The sequence below is a fragment of the Nicotiana tomentosiformis genome, chromosome 8 (genome assembly GCF_000390325.3).
Source record: "Nicotiana tomentosiformis chromosome 8, ASM39032v3, whole genome shotgun sequence".
NCBI lineage: Eukaryota > Viridiplantae > Streptophyta > Magnoliopsida > Solanales > Solanaceae > Nicotiana > Nicotiana tomentosiformis.
Genome location: NC_090819.1, coordinates 94,451,043 through 94,471,842, shown reverse-complemented (window position 1 = coordinate 94,471,842; position 20,800 = coordinate 94,451,043). Strand labels below are relative to the sequence as shown.

At 39.1% G+C, this 20,800-nt stretch overlaps 1 long non-coding RNA gene across 1 annotated transcript; it reads right to left on the bottom strand.

Annotated features, from left to right (window-relative positions):
• Window positions 1-358: 358 nt before the first annotated feature.
• Window positions 359-20,449, bottom strand: LOC138896688 (uncharacterized). Its single transcript, XR_011410080.1, has 3 exons — window positions 19,994-20,449; window positions 8,341-8,399; window positions 359-618 (listed from the first exon to the last, which is right to left on the bottom strand). It is a non-coding gene; the product is annotated as an uncharacterized lncRNA (long non-coding RNA).
• Between the last annotated feature and the right edge of the window lie 351 nt (window positions 20,450-20,800).

Genomic DNA, 20,800 nt, shown 5'->3' with positions numbered 1-20,800 from the left:
CTTTTGGACTGGATGCCTGATCCCTATAAACTAATCGACCTTTAGAAATTCATCACAACTTTTGCCTCGAAATCGAGAAACCTTGCCCAGGTCTGTGTCGATGCTAATGAGGATCCTCTTTTTGATTAGTAGTGCCCTTTGCTGGTTTTCACAAGATAACCTCTCTCATTTCTCTTCTCATCATCGCCTTATAGTGCTCTTTGCGAGTTTTCACTAACAAGACTGTCACGACCCGAAATTCCCACCTTCGGACCGTAATGGTGCCTAACATTTCACTTGCTAGGCAAGCCAACGTTAGAATAATATTATCCATTTTTAAAATAATTTTAAATTTATTAATAACAAGGAAACAAATACGGAAGCAAAGTTTGAAATATAGTGAAATAATCCATCAAACAGCGGTGTCTAAATACCATCCCAGAATTGGTGTCACAAGTGCACGAGCTTCTAGAATAAATATAAATAAAGGTCTGGATAATATAAAGTTGTCTAGAAATAAACACACCGCTAAAGTACAATAAACGGGGACTTCAGAACTGCGGACGCCATGCAGTTATACCTCAAATCTTCTCTGATAGCTGAAAGTCTATGGTACGCCGCTGGGACCAACTCCAAAATCTGCACAAGAAGTGCAGAGTGTAGTATCAGTACAACCGACTCCATGTACTGGTAAGAGCTGAGTCTAACCTCGACGAAGTAGTGACGAGGCTAAGACGGTTCACTTACATTAACCTGTACGCAATATTAGTAACAACAACAATAATAGGAATAAATCAGGTAATTCATTTATAATAATTGAAGGCAACTCAACAGTCATAACCAATTATCATTTCCATTATTTCTGTTGCAGCGTGCAACCCGCTCTCACAATATATCCACATTCAGTTATGTTGCGGCGTGCAACCCGCTCCTCCAACATATTCATTTTAATCAAGTCTGTTGCGGCGTGCAACCCGATCCTCCAACATTAACTTTTTAACAAGTCTGTTGTGGCATGCAACCCGATCCTCCAATATTGACTTTTAATAAGTCTGTTGCGGCGTGCAACTCGATCCTCCAATATTGATTTTTAATAAGTCTGTTGCGGCGTGCAACCCGATCCTCCAATATTGACTTTTAATAAGTTTGTTGCTGCGTGCAACCCGATCCTCCAATATTGACTTTTAATAAGTCTATTGCGGCGTGCAATCCGATCCTCCAATATTGACTTTTAATAAGTCTGTTGTGACGTGCAACCCGATCCTCCAATATTGACTTTTAATAAGTCTGTTGCGGCGTGCAACCCGATCCTCCAATATATTCATTATAATCAATCATGTTGCGGCGTGCAACCCGCTCCTCCAACATTTTCATTTACCAATTCTTATAGAGGAAAGTTTTCCCAATAAATTTAACAATTAATATAAAATTACGAGACAACAAGCATACAATAATTATGGTTTAATTATGAAGCAAACAATGACAAATAGCAAATTATTATAGAAATCAGGGAGAAAATAGGTAGTTTAATATTTATTATGCTAAATGTCAAATAACAATTAAGGCACATAATTCAAATAGCATGTAACAATTAATGCAGGAATTCAAAAATTTATATTTGCAAAGAATAAGAGAGAAACAATTATTATAATAATTAATTTATGATTAAAAACAATTTATGATTTTTCAAATAAGCAGGCAAATAATTAATTTGACGACGTATAGGCACTCGTCACCTCGCCTATACGCCGTTTAAATGCAATTCACATAACAAATAATTTAAGGGTTCTATTCCCTCAAGTCAAGGTTAACCCCGACACTTACCTCGCTTTGCAAATTCCAATCAATTATTCAACCACAAATTTTCCTTTTAAATTTGCCTACGAAAGCTTCAAATCTATTCACAAACAATTCAATATATTCAATACTAATCAAAGGGATTAATTCCATATGAATTTACAAATTTTCTGGATAAAAATCTGAAATTAATTAAAATATTCGGTAGTGGGATCCACGTCTCAAATCCCAAAAAAACTCACGAAATCCGAACACCCGTTCCGATACGAGTTCAACCATACCAAATTTGTCCAATTCCGATATCAAATGGACTTTCAAATCTTAATTTTTTATTTTTGGAAAGTTTTACAAAAATTCCAATTTCTTCCATCTAAATCCGAAATAAATGATGAATATAGACATGGATTTGTGAAATATAATCATTTTATGATAAAGAACACTTATCCAGTTCAAAGTCGTGAAAATCCCCCTTAAAATCGCCCGAATCCGAGACTTAAAACTCAAAAATGAGTAAAAATGGCTAAGACCCGATTTTATGTATTCTTCCCAGTATTTTCGCATTTGCAGGCTATATTTTCGCACCTGCGGTCTCGCATTTGCGAGACTTAGCTCGCATTTGCAAAGTGGGGCTGCCAGGCGAGGTTCCGCGCCTGAGGACAAAATGTCGCACCTGCGACGTCCGCTTCCGCGCAAAAGGGCCGCACCTGCGAAGACCGCATCTGCGAGCTTGCACCTGCGGTCAAAATTCCGCGATTACACCAGAACTCAAAATTTTAGATTTTGCTTAAGTCCAATTCTTATTCCGATTTCAATCTGTTTCACTTTCGGGGTACTCGGGACCCCGCTCGAATATACTAACAAGTCCCGTAACATAATACGGACTGACTCGGTGTCTAAAATCACGTCAAACAACACTAAAATTACAATTCACACGCCGATTCGAACTTTGAGTTTTAAGCTTTCAATTTGCAAATCTCGTGCCAAAACATATTAAATGAATCCGGAATGACTTCAAATTTGGAACAGAAGTCATAAATGACATAGCGGAGCTGTTCAAATTTCCAGAATCGGATTCCAGCTCCGATATCAAAAAGTCAACCCCGTGGTTAAACTTGGAACATTTAGCCTTTAAATTGCTAGTTCCGTTAAATGGTCATAACTTGAGTTAGGGACCTCCAAATTAAATTTCGGGCATACGTCCAAGTCCCAAATCACGATACAAAGCTACCGGAACTGTCAAATACTGACCCGGGTCCGTTTGCTAAAAATGTTGACCAAAGTCAACTCAGTTGAGTTTAAAAGCTCTATTTCCCATTTTAATCCATTTTTCACATAAAAACTTTCCGAAAAATTTTACGGACTGCGCACGCAAGTCGAGAAATGATAAATGATGCTTTTCGAGGTCTTAGAACACAGAATTACTTATTAAATTTAAAGATGATATTTTGGGTCATCACATTCTCCACCTCTAAAACAAACGTTCGTCCTCGAATGGAGTTAGAAAAAGTACCTGAGCTGGAGAAAAGGTGTGGATATTTACTCTGCATGTCTGACTGGACTCCCAGGTAGATGCCTCTACCGGCTGACCTCTCCATTGCGTCCGAACTGAAGGATAACTCTTTGATCTCAACTGTCGGACCTGCCGGGCTAGAATAGCCACCGGCTCCTCTCGTAAGTCAAATCTTTGTCCAATTGGACCGAGTTGAAATCTAACACATGGGACGGATCACCATGATATTTCCGGAGCATAGACACATGGAACACCGGATGAACCGTTGATAAACTAGGAGATAACGCAAGCCTGTAGGCTACTTCACCGACCCTTTCAAGAATTTCAAAGGGTCCGATATACCTAGGGCTCAACTTGCCCTTCTTTCCGAACCTCATTACACCTTTCATAGGTGAAACCCGGAGCAATATTCGTTCTCTAACCATGAATGCAATAGCACGAACTTTACCGTCGGCATAACTCTTTTGCCTAGACTGAGCTGTGCGAAGTCGATCCTGAATAATCTTGACCTTATCCAAGGCATCCTGTACCAAATCGGTACCCAACAACCGAGCCTCTCCCGGTTCAAACCAACCAATTAGTGATCGGCATCGCCTTCGCTATAATGCCTTATATGGAGCCATCTGAATGCTCGACTGGTAACTATTATTATAAGCAAACTCCGCAAGTGGCAAGAAATGATCCCAAGAACCTCCAAAGTCTATAACACAAGAGCGGGGCATATATTCCAATATCTGAATAGTGCGCTCTGACTGTCCGTCTATCTGTGGATGAAATGCTGTACTCATCTCCACTCGCGTGCCTAACTCACGATGTACAGCCCTCCAGAAATGTAAGGTAAACTGCGTACCTCAATCTGAAATAATAGACATGGGCACACCGTGAAGGCGTACAATCTTACGAATGTAAATTTCAGCTAACCTCTCTGAAGAATAGGCAACTGCCACTGATATGAAATGTGCTGACTTGGTCAACTTGTCCATAATGACCCAAACTGCATCATATTTTCTCTGAGTCTGTGCGAGCCCAACAACAAAATCCATTGTGATACGCTCCCACTTTCACTCAGGAATTTCTAACTTCTGATGCAGACCACCAGGTCTCTGATGCTCGTACTTAACTTGCTGACAATTCAGACACCGAGCTACATATGCAACTATATCCTTTTTCATTCTCCTCCACCAATAATGTTGCCGCAAATCTTGATACATTTTGGTGGTACCTGGATGAATAGAATACCTAGAACTGTGTGCCTCTTCAAGAATTAATTCACGAAGCCCATCCACATTAGGCACACAAATACGACCCTGCATTCGCGAAACTCTATCTTCCCCCACAGCAACCTGTTTGGCATCGCCGTGCCGGACCGTGTCCTTAAGGACAAGTAAGTGAGGATCATCATATTGCCTCTCTCTGATGCGCTCATATAAAGAAGACCGAGCGACTGTACAAGCTAGAACCCGACTGGGTTCTGAAATATCTAACCTCACGAACGGATTAGCCAAAGTCTGGACATCTGCAGCTAATGGCCTCTCACCAACCGGAATATACGCAAGACTGCCCATACTCACAGCCTTTCTACTCAAAGCATCGACCACCACATTGGCCTTTCTGGGGTGATACAAAATGGTGATATCATAGTCTTTCAACAACTCCATCCATCTTCTTTGCCTCAAATTAAGATCCTTTTGTTTGAACAGGTACTGGAGGCTACGATGATCAGTAAATACCTCACATGAGACACCGTAGAGGTAATGCCTCCAAATCTTCAGTGCATGAACAATGGCTACCAATTCTAGGTCATGAACAGAATAATTCTTCTCGTGAACTTTTAACTGAAGCGGCGCATATGCAATTACCTTTCCATCTTGCATTAATACTGCACCAAGCCCAATGTGAGATGCGTCACAATATACTGTATACGATCCTGAACCTGTGGGTAATACCAATACTGGCACCGTAGTCAAAGCGGTCTTGAGCTTCTGAAAGCTCAATTCACACTCGTCTGACCATCTGAATGGAACACCCTTCTGGGTTTAGTCTGGTCAAGGTGCTTGCTATAGATGAAAACCCTTCAACGAACCGACGATATTAACCTGCCAAACCCAGGAAACTCCGGATCTCTATAACCGAAGTAGGTCTAGGCCAATTCTGAATAGCCTCAATCTTCTTAGGATCTACCTTTATGCCTTCTGCCGATACAACATGTCCCAAAAAGGCAACTGAGTCTAACCAAAACTCGCATTTTGAAAATTTGGCATATAACTGATTATTCTTCAAGGTGTGAAGCACACTTCGAAGATGCTGCTCATGCTCCTCTCGACTGCTGGAGTAAATCAAGATATCATCATTGAATACAACCACAAAAGAATCCAAATAAGGCTTGAACACCCGATTCATCAAATCCATAAATGTTGCTGGAGCATTTGTCAACCCAAATGACATCACTAGGAACTCGTAATGCCCATACCGAGTCCGAAAAGCTGTCTTAGGGACATCAGATGCCCTAATCTTCAACTGATGATAACCAGATCTCAAATCAATCTTCGAAAATACCTTGGCACCCTGAAGCTGATCAAATAAGTCATCAATTCTTGGCAGCGGATATTTGTTTTTGATAGTGTCCTTGTTCAACTGCCGATAATATATACACATCCGCATCGAGCCATCTTTCTTCTTTACAAATAATACTGGTGCACCCCAGGGCGAGACACTGGGTCTAATGAATCCCTGATCAAGCAAGGCTTATAACTGCTCTTTCAATTCTTTCAACTCTGGCGGGGCCATACGGTATGGTGGAATAGAAATTGGCTGAGTGCCCGGAGCCAAATCAATACAGAAGTCAATATCTCCGTCGGGTGGCATCCCCGGCAGATCTGCAGGAAATACTTCTGAAAATTCACGAACAACTGGTACTAAGTCCATAGAAGGGACATCCGCACTGGGATCGCGAATATAAGCCAAATAGGCTAGACACCCTTTCTCTACCATACGCCGATCTTTCAAATAAGAAATAACCCTACTGGCAGAATGGCCGGGAGTTCCTTTCCACTCTAACCGAGGTAACCCCGGCATACCTAGGGTCACTATCTTGGCATGACAGTCCAATATAGCATGATAATGAGACAGCCAATCCATACCCAAGATGACATCGAAATCTACCATATCAAGAAGTAGAAGATCCACACTAGTTTCAAGATTACCAATAGTAACCACACACGAACGGTAGACATGATCTACTACAACAGAGTCTCCCACCGGTGTCGATACATACACAGAAGCACTCAGAGAATCACAAGGCACAACCAAACATGAAGCAAAATAGGAGGACACATAGGAATAAGTAGATCTTGGATCAAATAGAACTGAAGCATCTCTATGGCAAACTGGAATGATACATGTGATCACAACATCATATGACTCGGCCTCAGGCCTAGCTGGAAAAGCATAAAATCGGGGCTGGGCCCCACCACTCTGGACTGCATCTCTGGGACAGCCTCTAACTGGCTGGCCTCCACCTCTAACAGTCTGACCTCCACCTCTAATGGTCGGACCTCCACCTCTAATGGCCTGACCTCCACCTCTAACTGCCTGACCCCTACCTCTAGCTAGCTAAGCAGGCGGTGAAGCAATCGGTGCCGGTATGATGGCACGAGAATCTTGCCGAGATCTATTACTCGCCAATCTAGGGCAATACCTCCTGATGTGACCAATGTTCCCACACTCATAACACCCATCCTGATGCCGTGGTTGCTGAAGCTGAAGCTGACCCAGATGGGCCGGATAACCACTATAGTAACTCTAGAGTAGTGGTGCACTGATAGAAGCTGAATATGCACTGAATACTGGCTGCCCAGAGTAAGGCATAATAGGACCGTGACTCCCTGAAGCACCGGGAGATACATGAAGTGTTGAATGAAACGGTCTGGGAGGATGACCCCTACCAAAATTACCCCTGCCTCCAGACGAGGCACCACTGTAACCACTGAACTGATGAGGCCTCTTATCGGACCTCTGCCCTCTTTCCAATGCAAGAACCATCTCGATCCTCCTTGCGACATTAGCAGCCGCCTGAAAAGAAATCTCACTTCCGGTCTCCTTGGCCATCTGAAGTCTGATAGGGTGAGTGAGTCCCTCAATGAACCTCCTCACTCTCTCTCCCTCCGTAAGAGTTTGTGCTCCTCCCCCAGTCTGTGAGATGGATGGTGCCACTGGAAATGTACCATTCTGGGACACACCTTTGATAAGACTCACCAATCGGACTAGAGCGTCCTGAAGCACTGGAGTGGCTATGAATCCTTCCGGGACCTGAACTGGTCCAACTGGTACATTCTGAACTGGGACCTCCTCCTGAAGGTCTACCTGAGGTTCTACAACAAGTGCAGCTGCTCGAGCTCTGGACTGAGCTCTACCTCGGCCTCTAGCACGACCTCGGCCTCGACCTCTACCCCTGGCCATAGTTGCCACTGGGGGTTCTAGTCCCTGTCCATCGGTAGAAGTATTACGCGTTCTCACCATCTACGAGAGAATAAGAGTACAATGGTTCAATCATCGATGATAGAATAAAATCGCACGACAGAATAAGAGAGAAGTGATATTGTTCCTAAACTTCATAGCCTCTGAGAGATAAGTACAGACGTCTCCGTACCAATCCTTCAGACTCTACTAAGCTTGCTCATGACTCGTGAGACCTATGTAACCCAGTGCTCTGATACCAACTGTCACGACCCGAAATTCCCACCTTCGGACCGTGATGGCGCCTAACATTTCACTTGCTAGGCAAGCCAATGTTAGAATAATATTATCCATTTTTAAATAATTTTAAATTTATTAATAACAAGAAAACAAATGCGGAAGAAAAGTTTGAAATATAGTGAAATATTCCATCAAACAACGGTGTCTAAATACCATCCCAGAATTGGTGTCACAAGTGCACGAGCTTCTAGAATAAATACAAATAAAGGTTTGAATAATATAAAGTTGTCTGGAAATAAACACACAGCTAAAGTACAATAGACGGGGACTTCAGAATTGTGGACGCCATGCAGTTATACCTCAAGTCTCCTCTGATAGCTGAAAGTCTATGATACGCCATTGGGACCAACTCCAAAATCTGCACAAGAAGAGTAGAGTATAGTATCTGTACAACCGACCCCATGTACTGGTAAGTGCTGAGCCTAACCTCGACAAAGTAGTGACGAGGCTAAGGCGGTTCACTTACATTAACTTGTACGCTAATATTAGTAACAACAACAATAATAGGAATAAATCAAGTAATTCATTTATAATAATTGAAAGCAACTCAGTAGTCATAACAAATTATCATTTCCATTATTTATGTTGCAGCGTGAAACCCGCTCTCACAATATATCGACATTCAGTTTTGTTGCGGCGTGCAACCCGCTCCTCCAACATATTCATTTTAATCAAGTCTGTTTGCGGCGTGCAACCCGATCCTCCAACATTAACTTTTTAACTTGTCTGTTGCGGCGTGCAACCTGATCCTCCAATATTGACTTTTAATAAGTCTGTTGCGGCATGCAACCCCATCCTCCAATATTGACTTTTAATAAGTCTGCTGCGGTGTGCAATCCGATCCTCCAATATTGACTTTTAATAAGTTTATTGCTGCGTGCAACCCGATCCTCCAATATTAACTTTTAATAAGTTTGTTGCGGCGTGCAATCCGATCTTCCAATATTGACTTTTAATAAGTCCGTTGCGGCGTGCAACCCGATCCTCCAATATATTCATTATAATCAATCATGTTGCGGCGTGCAACCCGCTCCTCCAACATTTTCATTTACCAGTTCTTATAGAAGAAATTTTTCCCAATAAATGTAACAATTAATATAAAATTCCGAGACAACAAGCATACAATAATTATGGTTTAATTATGAAGCAAACAATGACAAATAGCAAATTATTATAGAAATCAGAGAGCAAATAGGCAGTTTAATATTTATTATGCTAAATGTCAAATAACAATTATGGCACATAATTCAAATAGCATGTAACAATTAATGCAGGAATTCAAAAAATTATATTTGCAAAGAATAAGAGAGAAACAATTATTATAATAATTAATTTATGATTAAAAATAATTTATGATTTTTCAAATAAGCAGGCAAACAATTAATTTGACGACGTATAGACACTCGTCACCTCGCCTATACGTTGTTTACATGCAATTCACATAACAAACAATTTAAGGGTTCTATTCTCTCAAGTCAAGGTTAACCCCGACACTTACCTCGCTTTGCAAATTCCAATCAATTATTCAACCACAGCTTTTTCTTTTAAATTTGCTTCCGAAAGCTTCAAATCTATTCACAAACAATTCAATATATTCAATACTAATCATAAGGATTAATTCCATATGAATTTATAAATTTTCCGGATAACAATATGAAATTCATTAAAATATTCGGCAGTGGGACCCACGTCTCAAATCCCGGAAAAACTTGCTAAATCCGAATACTTGTTCCGATACGAGTTCAACCATACCAAATTTGTCCAATTCCGCTATCAAATAGACCTTCAAATCTTAATTTTTCGTTTTTGGAAAATTTTACAAAAATTTCAATTTCTACCATCTAAATCCGAAATAAATGATACATATAGACATGGATTTGTGAAATATAATCACTTTATGATAAAGAACACTTACCCAGTTCAAAGTCGTGAAAATCCCCCTTGAAATCGCCCGAATCCGAGACTTAAAATTCAAAAATGAGTAAAAATGGCTAAGACCCGATTTTATGTATTCTGGCCAGCATTTTCGCATTTGCGGGCTATATTTTCGCACCTGCGGTCTCGCATTTGCGAGACAAAGCTCGCATATGCGAAGTGGGACTGCCAGGCGAGGTTCCGCACCTGCGGACAAAATGTCGCATCTGCGACGTCCGCTTCTGCGCAAAAGGGCCTCACCTGCGAAGACCGCATCTGCGATAGAAGTCTCGCTTCTGCGAGCTCGCACCTGCCGTCAAAATTCCGCAGGTGCGATTACATCAGAACTCAAAATTTTAGATTTTGCTTAAGTCCAATTCTTGTTTCGATTTTAATCCGTTTCACTCTCGGGGTACTCTGGACCCCGCTCGAATATACCAACAAGTCCCGTAACATAATACGGACTGACTCGGGGTATAAAATCACGTCAAACAACACTGAAATTACAATTCACACCCCGATTCGAACTTTGAGTTTTAAACTTTCAATTTGCCAATCTCGTGTCAAAACATATTAAATGGATCCGGAATGACTTTAAATTTGGCACACAAGTCAAAAATTACTTAATGGAGCTGTTCAAATTTCCAGAATCGGATTCCGGCTCCGATATCAAAAAGTCAACCCCGTGGTCAAACTTGAAACATTTAGCCTTTAAATTGCTAGTTCCGTTAAATGGTCATAACTTGAGCTAGGGACCTCCAAGTTAAATTTCGGGCATACGCCCAAGTCCCAAATCACGATACGGAGCTACCAGAACTGTCAAAATGCTGACCCGGGTCCGTTTGCTAAAAATGTTGACCAAAGTCAACTAAGTTAAGTTTTAAAGCTCTATTTCCCATTTTAATCTATTTTTCACATAAAAACTTTCCGGAAAATTGTACGGACTGCACACGCAAGTCGATGAATGATAAATGGTGCTTTTCGAGGTCTTAGAACACAAAATTACTTATTAAATTTAAAGATGATATTTTTTGTCATCACAAAGACTCTCTCATTTTAACTTCTTTACTCCCCCATCGCCTTACGGTGGCCGTAAGGGTTTTCACCAATAAGACCCTCTCATTTTATTTATCTTATTCTGGTTTTGGTTGCATGAGATACAAGTGACTGTATCCTCCAACTTTGAATATCTCGTTGATTGATCGGAAGGACTTGAAAAAGGATTTGGATAAAAAATATTTGGATTGAATTACAACTTTGGAACCTTTCAGGCGACACCATTGCCGAACTATTATAACATCTACCCAGTTTCAACTTTTGGGGGAATGTGAATTTTTATTTTAGTGTGACTGAACCCCAGATAGAGACTTCCTACGTATTCTTTCCGAATCAAGTCGAACGTAGTTTAATGAACTTTGTTTCTAATTTGATTTTTTTTGTTTTTTATTTTGTTTTTTTTTCATTTTTCATTTCCATTTTTTTATATATATAAAATAACTTTCGGGTTCCAAAGAGGGTAATAAAAGAAAGGGAACTGGCTCAAAGGGTTTGCAAAGGATTGGTAGTGTTCGGATAGTAAGAAAGAAAGCCTTCGTCATCGCAATCGGAGAGCATTAATGCTACATAGAGGGTCAAACATAGTGCCTTTTGAATGCATCCACGTTGACGATTGTTTCAAGGACATTTCCTTCGATGCTTTCCAGGTACAACACTCCCTTTTGCAGTACTCTCGTTAAAATGTATTGACCTTTCCAAGTTGGAGCCAATTTTTCATTAGCTTCTTCATGAGGTGCGAGGATACGTCTCAGAATGAGTTTTCCTATTTCAAATTTCTTGGGCTGCACTTTCTTGCTGTATACACGAGCCATTCTTTGTTGGTACGACTGCCCGTTGCAAACTGCGGCCAATTATGTAATGGCCCGACTTGTCGTTTTAAGAATTTAAGCTCCGTCTGGTAGCATAAGGCCCTGAGCAGCTTCTTATTATGTGTATTGACTTGTGTACGTGGTTGAATTTAGTTACCGGATGATTCAGAGTGATTTGGGATACTTGGTCCCCAAAATGGAAGCTTAAGTCTTAGGATTTTTACCGTAGTCAAAACTGTATGAATACGAGTCCAAAATAAAATTTTAATGATGTCAATAGCTCCGTATGGTGATTATGGACTTAGGAGCATGTGCGGAAAATTATTTGGAGCTCTGTAGAGGAATTTGGCTTGAAATGGCGAAAGATAAATTTTTGGAAAGTTTGATCGGGGGGTTTACTTTTTTGATATCGGGGCCGGAATCCGATTATGGAAATTGGAATAGCTTCGTTATGTCAATTATGACTTGTGTGCAAAATTTGAAGTCATTCCAGATTGATTTGATGTGTTTCGGCACAAGATATAGAATTTGAAATTTCAAAGTTCATTAGGCTTGAATTGGGGTATGATTCATGGCTTTGATGTTGTTTGATGTGATTTGAAGCCTCGAGCAGGTTCGTGTTATGTATTGGGACTGGTTGGTATGATTGGACGGGGTCATGTTTTGATGCTGCTGGTTGCTGGTTCTGGTGTTGTTCTTCACGTTCGCGAGGAGCCTCTCGCGTTCGCGAAGAAAGATTTTGCTGTTGGGACTTTGTTCTTCGCGTTCGCGAAGAGATTCTTGCATTCGCGAAGAAGGAAATTTTGTTGTTCCTCATCTAAATTTAGAGGCTCATATCTCGCAATCTATAAGGAATTTGGAGATGATCCGAAACTAAAAGTTGTATCCATTTGTGTCTAGTTTTTAGAAAGGTAAACCATTTGATATTTGGAGTTGTGTACCAAAAGTTATGGTGGATACACTACAAGCTATCTGGGAAGAGTTTGGAAATCTCTGTTGCATAGGGCTGACTTTGGAAGATAATATTTCGCAATCTATAAGGAATGGGGAGATGAGCAACAATAAAAGTTATAGCTCTTTGAGTCTAGTTTCTAGAAAGTTAAACCATTTGTCATTTGGAGATTTGTACAAAACGTTATGACAATTATACTAGAGGCTGTCTGAGAAGAGTTTGAAAATGGTTGTTGGAGAATTTGTTCTTCGCGAACGCGAGGGAAAGGTCGCGAACGCGAAGAACAAATCCCTGGACAGCAGAATAAAGTCCAAATTCTTCTCATTCTTCCATATTTGGACCAAGGAAGCTCGGGTGAGGCAATTCTTTCGAGAGGTTTTCAAGGGAAACGTTGGGGTAAGAATTCCTAACTTGATTTTGGTTAAATTACATGAATCTTTTGTTGTTTTTATCACTAAATTAGTGAATTGGGTTGCAAATGGTAGAAATCCTCTAGACTTTAATTTAAGATTTGAAGGGCGATCCATTATCGGAATTTGATAATTTTGGTATGGTTGAACTCGTATCGGAATAGGTGTTCGGATTTCGTAAAAATTTGTCGGGTTCCGAGGGGCGGGCCCCGCGCTGACTCTTTAGAATAAAATTTTAAGTTGGTGTTTTATTATCCGGAATTATTTCCGATGAATTTTAATGAAGTGATATCATTAATTTGGATAGATTTGAGCTGTCCGGAGGCCAATTCAAGCAAAAAGGTGATTCTGGAATATCGGCACAACTTCAATAAGGTAAGTGTCTTGCTTAACCTCGAGTGGGGAAAATACTCCTTATGCATTGAGTATTATGTGCAAATTGTGTAATTGAAAACCATGTATGCGAGGTGACGAGTACGTACTTGGTTTATATATATACAAATTTCATTGATTAAAATCCTTAGACGCCCTTATGTATTAAGTTGGAAATTATTAGCACTTATTAAATCCTCTATTTTTCATTCCTAGATCCCTGTTTGTTAAAATTATTTTTATATGATGATTTGGTATGATTGCCACCTTGAATTTATGTGAAATATTATTTTGTTGAGTTGTTCACTCCCGAATATTTTTGTTAAGATTTTTGTGCACATTATGGTCAAGCCATGGGCTCCTTATTGTGGAAAATGATGTATTGTTGGTTTCAGTAGCAAGTTGAAATATTTGAGCACTTGATGAACCATTTATGATATGTGAGCACTTGATGTGCAGTTGTTGAAATCATATTTACTTTGGGACTACGGAACGGTATTCCGTAAGATCCCCCTGCCCTGCATATTTACTTTGGGACTACAGAATGGAATTCCGGGAGATCCCCCTGCCTTGCATATTTACTTTGGGACTACGAAACGGTATTCCGGGAGATCCCCCTGCCCTGCATATTTACTTTGGGACTACGAAACGGTATTCCGGGAGATCCCCCTGCCCAGCATATTTACATTGGGACTACGAGGCGGTACCTCGGGAGATCCCCCCTGTCTTGCATATTTACTTTTGGGACTACGAGGCGGTACCTCCAGAGTGCCCTTTGTTGATATTTTTCTATGGATGCACTTGCCTTTGGTTATTTTATTTTTTTCGTGATATGTAAATTCTTGTGTTCTTCCGTGATGTATTATTTGATTTTATTATGTGTTTTGCATTCCTTATTGTATTGTATTGGCTTTGACTCCTTGTACAAGACTCTACAGATTTGTGTTTATCTTTTTACTGGTTTTCGAGAATTGAGTTGTTTCGAATAAAAGAAATTGCTATTATGTTTTAATTTAATAAATTTTACATCCAAATTAGTAGTTATCGGATGCTTCATTTTAATTGGAATGCCATTTTCTTCACCCAAATGGTTTCTAAAATAAATTCATTCCTTTGTTGATTTCTTACTTGATTTAAAGATTTTAACCTTACTTTAGTGAAAATAAATTGATCCTGCGGATCTTATATACATTGATATTTTGACACGTGAGTAGTCCGTGTGATGGTGATAGAAATATGGGCACGAGGTGCCGTGAAAAAAAAAATGAAAGTGGGCTGAGATCCGTAATTTTTATGATTGTGAAATGAGGTGTCACATGGTGACTTTTACTTGAAAATATATTTATTGGAAAGTATTATATCCTGAAAATTATTATTTGAAAAATATATAGGCGAAAGAATTTATATTTGAAGGACTTGATTAATTGGTTGTACCTGTGTTCCTTATTCGTCTGAGCAATAATTATGATGTTCTTGTTGCATTGTTGTTATATCACTGGTTGATTTTGTTGTTATCATTGCTAGTTATTTTCCAGTATTATTTTGCATACTATATTGCACAGGTTATTAGACTAGTGAGTGTCTTGACTGTACCTTGTCTCTACTCCACTGAGGTTAGTCTTGATACTTACTGGGTACCGACCGTGGTGTACTCATACTATACTTCTACACATTTTTGTGCAGAGCCAGGTATTGGAGGTATCGGACCCAAACAGAGTTAGAGTGTGATCGCAAGGATTCAAGGTAGAGATGCTTGGTCGTCACAGTCCCTTGGAGTCTGTTCATTTCATTGTACTATTAATTTTTAATCAAACAATATTGTATATTTGGTCCTTGTGATCATATCATGTATTCAGCTAGAGTTCGCGACTCAGTACTACCAGTCTTGGGAGGTTGTATATTTTTATTTGTCCCGCTGTTAGTTTTGATTACTTATTTAATTAAATAAAATGGCTTCAAAAATGTAATTGAAATCGGCTTACCTAGTATTAGAGACTAGGTGCCATCACGATGCCTGTGGCGGGATTTTTGGTCGTGACAAATCATTTTTCATCAATTAGTGTCAATTGTTCCAATTAGTTCTTGACCAAATCTTCATCCTCAATCTCGACTTCAACAATGATCTGAAGAGAGGGAATCTCAACTTCGTTCTAATTTTCTATTTATTTTCTTTCAAGCCTTGTTGTTGTTGTTTCTTACAAGCCTTGTCTTCAAAACATTTTATTTCTTGACTCATTATTTCGGGGTCTAACAACGTTTTAGGATCTGGGCATGAATTCCTCAAGCATGTCATGTTATTAAAATTTGCATGAACAGAATTGAAAAGAGAATAAGAAAAATAACAAGATTACGAAAAGAGACATTCCTAGACAATGAAATATTAATTTTATTTGATTGTTTTTAAATTTTTATAGATAGAAGAATTTACATCGGAAAGTAAGACAATAAAATTAAACATCCGGATTACACTCTGAAATAATCCGGACGCAGAAAGGATAGTAAGATCAGCTACCGAGACTCTCGTCTGACAGGGGACTTTTAGATTTGGCGACCATTTTTTTTCTGTCTCGGCAATGGCTGCAATGTCCTTCAGTGCCGGATCAAATTCCTCATCATCACAGATCATTCCAATGACTGGGCCAGTGTTGTGAGCAGGCAACGAATTGTTTGTCAAATTAGGGGCTTCTTATTTCCTGAGAACTATTGACTTTTGACCTCAATGAGGTTCTCCACTGCTCTTTTGAGAGTCTAACAATCTTCAGTATCATGTCCCACTTCTCCAGAGTGGTATTCACATCTAGTATCAGCTCGGTGTGAGGGGGACTCGGAGTTTAGCCGGTTCGGGGCCACTGGCTGCAGCGGGCCTAGGCCGATTAGCTTTTGAAACAAACTTGAATATGATTCACCAATAGGTATGAACCGATTCCTTCTGAGGGGATCTCTTGGGCGAGGATTGTATTGGAGAAAATTTGGTTGGGGATTATATGGAACTTGGTAGGGACGGGCATTTCTGGGATGCGGAGCTTGATTTTGTGTAGAATGTTGTGGCCGCGTGTAAGGTTGTACATTCATCACCGCATAGGGAGGTGGTGCCATGACATAAGCAACATCTTGATGGGGATAATAGTGTCGTGGAACCATAGAAAGCTTATATGATTGGTTGAATACCCTGCGAGCTCCTTTCGAGCTCGAAGCCATCATGGCTCCCTTTTTCTCTCCAATTTCTGTTTACTGAACCCCCCGAACAATTTTGAACGGCCTGTGATGTGGCCTTAAAGGCAGCATGACTCAAAATTCGGCCCGTTTTAGACCATTTTTGACCATCTCCGCAATTTTGATAGCCTCAGCGAACGACTTACCCATAGCGGACATCATGTTCTAGAAGTAGTTCGCCTCTTGGGCCTGTAGGAAAACCGTAACTATTTCTGCTTCGTCCGTTGGAGGCTTTACCCTGGCGGCTTGCTCGCGCCATTTGACAGCATGCCCATGGAAACTTTTCGCTATTTTCTTTTCAAATTGGACAAAGAGTTCTCTTTTTGGGTTTTTTCACTCTTTCTTTTTTTTGGTTGTTTTTCGGTCTTTGTTTTTCTCTGTTATTTTAGTCACTCTTTTCTTTTCTTTTCTTTTTTCACTCAATTTTCTTTTTCTTATTTTTTTTCACTCAGTTTATTTAATGGCAATGATCGAATCCGATGGGGACTGCGTACGTATCATGACACCGCATGAATCAGATCTTGCGTAGTTCTGGGAAAGATTATGAATAAAGTAAATAAACTAACTTTTTTCCCTCTATTCGTTTTACGCATATACAAAGCTTCTAACAAGGAAAATATTTTTGAATTTTGAATTTTTTATTTTTTGTTTTTGGGGGAAATTTTGAAAGGGAACTTCCTTAAGAATAAAGAAAATATTTTTGGATTTTAAAATTTTCTTTTTTTTTGGGGGGGGGGGGGTTTTGGAATTTTTGAAAGAAAGGCTTCTAAAGAAGAAAGAAAATATTTTTGGCTTATTTTTATTTTTTGGTAATTTTCGAAAGAAAGAAAATAGTTTTTTGGATTTTGATTTTTTTGCCTTTGAATTTCCAAAAGAACGACTTCTAAAGAAGAAAAGAAATATTTTGGATTTTGATTTGAATTATTTTTTATTTTTTTTACGAATGAAAGACTTTAGAAAAGAAGGAAAATATTTTTGGATTTGATTTCTTTTTTTATTTTGGATTTTCTAAGGAAAGAATTTTAAGAAGGAATTAAAGAAAGAAAAAATATTTTTTGGATTTGTTTTTTGAAAATTGGGGCCGGAACCGATAAAGTTTGCCTACGTATCTCACATCCGGTGAGAATCAGACCCTCGTAGTTCGGTCCAAGACTAGGGAATTATTTTTTTTTTTCAATTCCTCTCAACTAATTTTCTAAAAGTTGGTCAACAAATGCAAGCAAGCCTTCCAAATGATGCAGCAAGCAGCACATAAGTGAACATGTTGCTTTCAAAAAGGATATCTGCCTTATACGTACTCGGTCCATGTGCCGAGTTTTGCTAAGTCAAATACACATGATGCAACAAAACGATTCTACTAGGGATAACAAGGCATGTGGCTTGTTCTTCTAGGTTTTTAAAAATTCTAGGGGATGAGGTGTATCTAGACTGGCCATAAAACGAGTAGACAACTCGAGTTGGGAAGGGGTAGCGTACCGGGAGCAATACTTCTCCGGCTTAACTACTGGACCCTCCCCGTTCTTAAACATGGGTGACTAATAATCCTTCACCGGGAGCCCAGGCCCACCGGCTTTATCTCAAAAAGGAATGAGGTGCGTATCCGTGATTCCCGAGATTGTATTCAGAAGACTCAGAGGGGGTGCGCAAGAAGACAATTTACAATTCAACAATATCAAAGCGGTAAAGAGCAGGCAAGTAGCACATTAGGCCCAAAATAAATCACAGTTATATACAAAAATTAATAAAGCCAAATAAAATCAATGTACAAGCTCGAATTCTTGAATTTCCCAGCAGAGTCGCCAGAGCTGTCACACCCCTTTTTACCCCCAAAAAGATATGTATTTTATGGATTGCTATGGGTTAAAGAGTTTTTCCAATTAAAGTGACATTTTTGAAGTAGAGATTATTTTATTATTCAGAGTCACCACTTGGAATTTGATATTTGGGTGTTCCAAGTCACCTTTTATTTAAATCCCTATTCAAAGGAAGATTTTACACTTTCATTATTGGTCTGCGAAAACAAAGTCCGGGTATGAAATTCTGTTGACTGGGAAGAAGGTGTAAGGCATTCTCCGAGTCCTGTGGTTCTAGCACGATCGCTTTATTGATTATAACTTGGCTTGAATTAATTTTGGATAAACTGTGATTTATTGGTTCTCATATTTTATCTACCCGCTTTTAATTATTAAAATATAGAATTATCTTTGAAACGAATCACGTGTGTGAATCCGTTTTGTTTATTGTGCCAAAATCATGTCACGCGTACTTGTACATAATTAATAACACTTTATTTATTTGTTAGGATTGTTTGGCCAATGTCGCGCGAACGCGTACCTTGATTTATTTTGAAAATTATAACTATGTCACGCGAACGTGTACATAATCACGTTAATAGATTAAAACGCACCTAACAACATCTTACGAATATTCATAATTTGATTATTTTTTTTTATGATTTGAGATTATTGTAAGGCCATGAATTATGAAAGATTATTTTTTAGAAGGATAAGAAAGTCTATTCTATTGTTATGGATTTATTAGGGGAAACAATGGACTAACTAAGATGATATAGTACCTAAACCCAAATTCATATAACTTGTTAAATTACCCCACAACCCCGCTATACTTTAAAATGTTCAACTAACTTAATATCCAACAAGAAACCAACTAGATAAGTAACAAACTCAAAAAAGTGAAACTAGAATATCAACTAATTCTCTAAACAGAGCAGATGGGCGAGAAATTCAAAATTCCACATCAATTAAGTAAACAAAGAAATAGCAACTCAAAAAATTCCATATAAACCCGGCTCAAATACGTGCCTCCTTTTTTATTGTTTTGATGCGATTAATCCAATTCCAAGACTCAACGCCAACCAAATTAATAAAACAAAATTTTGTCTAATTAATTTATGACCAAAGCCACTTAAAGAAATTGCATGTCTTAACCCTCTTTTGAATTAAGTCCAAATCTTTCTAGTCTAGCGCCGATAAATCTCACGGTCTTACCCAATCTAAACATATTTCAAAAAAATGCTTTTGTTTTTAAAGCAACAAACATTTTTCATATATGTTTAATTCGTTAGATTTACTGGTTCAAGGCATTAAGTTGACAAAAGACAAGGAAACAAACAATCATCACATTTATAAAATAGAATATTCACATGGCTAAAAAGACAAAGAAACAAACAGCATATTAAAAATTGGTCAGGGAAGTTAAAATAGACCTTGTATTGATTGAATCCAAACTTTAAAACTGCTGCTACTCAACAATCAAACCAAGAGCAGCGACCACAATTGAGAGCCTCCAATGGCACAACCTTGTCGGAAACACAAAACTCACTAAAAAGTGGAGAAGTTTCATGGCTGTTTTTAGGGGTGTTTTAGGCTGAAATTGAGCACATTATAGCTGCTATTTTAAAGCAAAAGAAGTTGTATTTTGATGGAGAAAAAAAGGACTAAAGAAGAGGCTTATGGGTAGGAGAACTATGGACCTTAAGGGCTTTTAATGGCTGATTTTTCAGCTTTTTCTATGGATCTTGAAAATACAAAAGCAAAATGCTTTTTTCGTTCTCTCTCTCTCTTTCCGCTTTTCCTCCTCTCTAATCTCTTTATTTTCAGATCTATATCTCCATGTGTGTGTGTTGTCCGTGAAGGAAATGGGGATATGCGGTTGTGAGTATAGAACAAGGAGTGGAGGACAAAGGGCGGGGGCATGAGTGAGGGACATGAGTGGGGGAATGAGTGGGAAAGTGGAGTGGGGACATGTGTGTGAAAAATGGGAGCGAGAATGATGGAGTGGGAAGTGATGTATTGGTGAGATGAGTGGGAAAAAATTCAAGCATGGTAAAAAATTAGGTGCTCACAGCTATAACAATAACATGCTAAATGGAAAGCACATAGGTAACAATATAAGGAACTCAAACGGAAGGTATCATACTAAACAACAAACAATAATAGAAACCAAAGTAAATCGTATGTAAGTGCTTAACGAACGAGAAATCGTAACAGAAATCTAATTTTCTTTTTTTTTT